Here is a 6071-nt window from a genome sequence, read left to right as displayed (position 1 = left end):
TTGAGTCGGTTCTGACCCACAGCAACTCTGCTGTTTTTTAGAAACCAGCAAATTGAGACTTTGTCTCTCATACTTCAAACATGTCATCAGGAGGGACCAGTCCCTGGAGAAGGACATTCTGATTGGTAATGTTGAGGAGAGGGGAAAACAGGAAGACCTCCAATGAAATGGATTGACATAGTGGAAACAGTGTGCGTCGTGAAATCGGTTCCGATTCACAGCGACTCTGTAAAGGGTTTCCAAGGCTGTGAATCTTTAAGGGAGCAGAATGCCTCATCTTTCTCCTGTGGAACAGCTAGTAGTTTCAAACTGCTAACCTTGGGGTTCGCAGCCCGATTCATAACCATTGTGCTACCAGGGCTCAAACATAATAATAGTTGTGAGTATGGTGCAGGATCAAGAAGTATTTCATTTTGTTATGCATAAGGCCACTATTAGGTGGAACCAACTTGATGGCACCTAACAACAACATATATACCTCCCCAGATGGACTATACAAAAATCAAACTGACTATGTCTGTGGAAAGTAATGGCGGAGAAATTCAATATCACGATCTAAAATGAGCCCAGAGACTCACTATGGAACAAACCATCAATTGCTCATATCCAATTTCAGGCTAAAGCGTATTAAAACAAATCCACAAGAAACAAAACATGACCTTGAATGTATACCATCTGAATTTAGAGACCATCTCAATAACACATTTGATGTCTCAAATACTAATTGCCGAAGAACAGAAAAGTTGTGGGATGAAATCAAATACATCATACAGAAAGACAGCAAAGAGTCATTAAAAGACAGGAAAAAAAAAAAAAAAAGGATATCAGACATATTCTTAAACTTACTCTTGAGCACAGAGAAAATAAAGTGAATGGAAAAAATGATGAAGTGAAATAGTTGAAGAAAACATTCAAATGGCAGCACAATAAGACAAAGTAAAATATTATAATGCCATGTGCAAAAACACTGGAGAAAACCAAAGGGGAAAAACACTCTCAGCATTTCTCAAAGTGAAAGAGCTAAATATTACAGAAATAATGCAGAGTGCATACAAAGAAGATACAGAATGCACCAAAATTAAATGGTCACTGTTTCAAGAGGTGGCATATGATCAAGAATCCATGATACTAATGGAAGAAATCAAAACTGCACTGAAGGCATTAGTGAAAAATAGGCTCTAGGAATTAGTGGATTACAAATTGAAATCTTTCAACAAACCAACACAGTACTGAAGGCCATTACTCGACTGGAAGAGATCCATATTGGACCCCATGTCAAAGAAAGGTGACCCAACTCAACAATACCATCGTTATCACATGCAAGTAAAATTTTGCTGGAGATATATCCAAAATAATAGCCATAGAATGTTTACATGTAGCTGCCAGAAATCAAGCCAAATTTAGAAAAGGACATGAAACTAGGGAAATTTTTGCTGATGTGAGATGGAACTTGGGAGGAAAGCAGAGAATAACAGTTGTTGACCTTATTTACTATGCAAAGGCTTTTGATTGTGTGGAACATGACAAATTATGGATATCATTGAAGAGAATGGATATTCCAGAAAACTTAACTGTCCTCATGAGGAGCCTGTGCATAGACTAAGAGACCGTCAAATAGAACAAAGGAATACTGAATGGTTTAAAGTCAGGAAAGATGTGAGCCAGGGTTATATTATTTCACCATACTTATTCAATCTGTATGCTGAGCAAATAAGCAGAGAAGCTTGATTATATGAAGAAAAGTGTGGCAACAGGATAGAGGAAGACTCATTAAAAACCTATGATATGCAGATGATACAACCTTGCTTGCTGAAACAGAGGACTTAAAATACTTACTGATGAAGATAAAATCCTATAGCCTTCAGTATGCATTACACCTCAGTGAATAAGGAAGACTGTAGAAGAATTAATGCATTTATATTATGTTGTTATAGGAAATTATTAAAAGTACCACAGACTGTCAGAAGAACCAACAGTTCTGTCTTGGAAGATGTGCAGCCAGAATGCTCCTTGGAATGAAGTATGACAAAACTTCTTCACTCATATGTAGGGAATGTTATCAGGAGGGACCAGTATCTGGAGAACATCATGTTTGGTAAACTTGAGGGTTAGAGAAAAAGAGAAAAACCCTTACGAGATGGATTTACATAGTGACATGAGCAAAGGACTCAAAAATTACAATCGTGAGAATGATGGAGGAATGTAGAGCTACTTATGGAAAGAAAGAAGAAAGGATGTAAGAAACTGTGTGAACTAGTGGAAACTTTGTAAGCCAGCATACTGGCCAGGTTGATTGAGGTGTGTGTTTACTGGTTAACCTTGCATACATACAAGGAACAACGGGTGTGCGTACATAGGAGTGGGGTTAGCATGGAAATGTTCTCATTCCCAGAAAACTGCTTTGCCCTGGGTGAGTTAAACTTAAGAACAACTTCTTGTGAGGTCAGCATGTCTCTTTAGGTCCACTCCCACCTGGAAGGAATGCTCTTTCATTTTCACATACTATCTCCTGCTCTTGTTTACTTGCTTTAATACAAATACATCATAGATGTTAATCGCTTTGCTTTGTACCACATAAAAGATTTGTGCCTGCTGAATAAAAAAAGTCTTTTCACTTGCTTGCTGGCAAGACTGTTTGAAACTAATTCTTGTCCATCTCTCCGCCAAATCCGGATTCATTAGAAGATCTCTACATAGGAACAGCAGGGTTTTGTTCTATTTTGCAAAGTATGCCTGTGAGGTGGAACTGACTCAAGGGCACCTAACAACAATAATATAATATGTGAAGATGGTCTCTTTCCTTCCCTAAAACATGTGCTTTCATTTATTTTTTTATAGTTATCATTTCTGTTTTGTCCATACTTTTTTTCTTTGAATTATTTTCTCATTTATCTCTTCCACTGGAGTATGTTTTCTTCAGTTTTAGTAAATCTTTTTCTAATATATTACAAATAATTTTGACTTTATAAGTGTTACAGGGAATATCAACTACAACTCTGCCCTTCAAGAAAGGGGTTTTGTCTTTTACTGATTAATAGGCAGAGTTTCCATAAGAGCAAAAGTTTATTATAGAAATGAGGCATGCAAGCTGAGACTGGGAGGGCTTAATGCAATGATTAACCTCTGTCTCCCCAAACAAAGGCTTTGCTGATATTTAAAAAGTTTTGGGTAGGGGAAATACATCATGTTTGGTCACAGACATAGGGAAGGATTTCTGGGAAATGACCCATTTAAGAGAGTACATGCTAAATTGTGTGCATGAACCACATTTCTTCAAGACAGATCTTATCTCAAAGGCCTCTGATAGGAATAGACAGAATTTATGCAGGAATGTCAAGCATGTGTGATTCTTCTGAACTCCAATTCAGACTTCTCCCAGAAGAAGCTTTGTCTTTTTAATTTATGCCTGTGGCATTTGGTAAACCAATCAGACCTGTAAAATATCTCAAAAAGAAGTAAAAATACAGTATTTTTATGGATGTTCTTCCTTAGTGGCAAGTTACAAAAAATATGGAATTTTATGGGTGGTCTTTCTAATGGCATAGCCCAGGATGTGTAAGCTCAACTATGCCCCTGAGCATGCTCTAGGCATCTTTACAATTGCATAAGCAAGCTTCCACATTCCTCACAAGGAACAGGCTTCCGCATTCCTCATGATTTTTGGCAAAATATTTCAGTCAATAAATGGCCCATGTTTAATCCTGATTTCTGGATTCCCTTTTTCCCTGGTCTTACCTTAAAGATATAGTATATTATTATTATTTATTTTTACTATTATAGTTTATTATTCTATGTTACAATTTAAGATTGTAACATAGAATAATAAACTATAATGATTACCTAATGATTCCTCTAGTCCACAGGATATTCTGGGGCACTGAATTTGATAGGGACATATAGGGAAATTCCTGACAAATGATACTGGATGGTCTGGCAGTCTGAAAGAAGCTTGCCAAACACCATCCAGCAGAGGGCAGCAGGCGGGTAAGGGGATGGTTAAGGGACTGAGCGTCTGCCTGATAACTTTTGTATCTTTAGCATGATAAAACACACAACCACCAGCGCCATGACTGATGAGAACATGAAAGAGTTGGCACCCCATTCTCCCAAAATACTTCCCATTCCAAAAAAGTCATGAATAACTCTTCCCTTTCTTAGCATGTATTAGATCATGAAGTACAAAAGCCTCTACCTCCAAACGTCACCAGTTCTTCTCCAATCCTTAGAGAACAACCCATTTCTTCATTAGAATTTACTTTTGCTTTATAGTAAAATCCTTTTGCTTGAAAAAAAATCTGACTTTCAATTTGCTCCTTTCCCCACCTGATGGTCTTCACATCAATTCTTTGGGCGAGGTGCAGTGAAAGCCACTTGTTGTTGTTAAGTGCTGTCGAGTCGATTCTGATCCATAGCAGGTGAAGGCCAGTGAATCACCCTAAAAGAGGTAACAAGTTGATATTAGTCTGATGAGATTTGAGAACTAGAAAGTATTTGATAATATAGGGTTTTTTTTTGGGCCCCCCTTTAAAATATGTGAGGTAAATTTAAAATTATAGCTTGGTCTACATTGTAACCACTACTATAAGGTGAACTCACATACTTACTGAGTCTCTTTCATTGTTAAGACTATCTATATTAGAATTTGTTCCCTTGTTTTGAATCATTTGTGGTATTTTTCAAAAAGATGACAGCTTTGATAGTGGCACAGAACATGAGATAAATCTAAAATGTGCTCAGGGATAAAATTTCTTCCATTGACTTTTATGAACAGTGTATACAAGGTGTTTGAAATTTACCGAGGTGAAGTTGGACTTCTGTGAAACTGTGTCATGCAGTCATGCACCAAGTATACAATGACAGAAGCAGTTTATAGTCTTCTATAACCCAAGCCATGCCCTGATGCAAGGTTACAGGGGGATATAAACACACTTCCAGCAACTCTTCGTGTTACATAAAGTTCCCTATGATGGTTAAGCAGAGGTTTATCTTTTTGAAAGAAAAAAAAAATTAATAACTGAAATCTTACTTTGATTTTAAGATCTATTTTTATTAACAATGAAAATATTACCATACACAAAGTCCAACAGAAATGTTGTTCAACAGCAATGAAAACTGTCTTATGCATGAAGAGGGTGGTCAATAACAACACCACTGCACTGAGATTTAACGAAAAAGACAGCTTCTTTAATTTAAAATTTGAGAGGTCTTTTAACAGAGTAGATGAAGGACCAAATCTCCCAGAAATACTTTTTAATGCTAACTCAGCAATCTTTAAGTATTTGGTCAACATGGAAATGTATTGTAAATGGAAGGAAAGGGGTTACGTTGCTCTAAAGTCTCTATCCTTAGAATAGGACTGCCTCTTTTTCATTCTTCCTTCATGCATTTGTTACCCACAATATTTGGGTCTGACCCCCTGGAGTGATTGAGTCCAATTTATAAACACCCCAGATAAGCAGAGAATGAGAGAAGCCATTAATATTCAGAAGCCAGCTCCTGGGATACTCACAGCAAAGAAGATAGTTTTAAATGGGGTCAGATGACTGTTTCTTATTAACAATATTTATAACAATTTTTAGCAGTGTTAATCAACATGCAAATGGGCTACCATCTTATTACTTAAACATTCCCACTAAGTCATAAAGTGATCTAATGTCCTGGTAAACATGTCAAAAGAGTTAACTATCCCAATGCCTGTTTTCTAAAAAGAATTGATGCATTTCAATTATGGTATTGGAGGAGAATATTGAAAGTACCATTGTAAGAAATAACTCTTGTGGGCCTAGTCCATCTTCAAGAATTCATGAGCTTGCTAGACCAGGCAGACAGGTTGTTGATTTACTTCCAGGGATATGTAAGCAGGCTGTTCTAGGACTAGGCAATTTAAATAAGAATACTGTCATTAAGACCATGGGCAAGTCATTTTGGTTTCTCTGGGGTGAGGGAAAATGGGATGCACCATAGATTTGTATATGGGGAATTGGAAATGGAGGAGGGTTTTTTTGGAGATGAGAATAAAAACTGTTTGTGGTGGGCCATGTGGCATGTCTGCCTGTGTCTACTGGATTGGG

This window comes from Chrysochloris asiatica, unplaced genomic scaffold (genome assembly GCF_000296735.1).
Source record: "Chrysochloris asiatica unplaced genomic scaffold, ChrAsi1.0 scaffold00247, whole genome shotgun sequence".
Taxonomy (NCBI): Eukaryota; Metazoa; Chordata; class Mammalia; order Afrosoricida; family Chrysochloridae; genus Chrysochloris; species Chrysochloris asiatica.
This window is presented reverse-complemented; position numbering follows the sequence as displayed.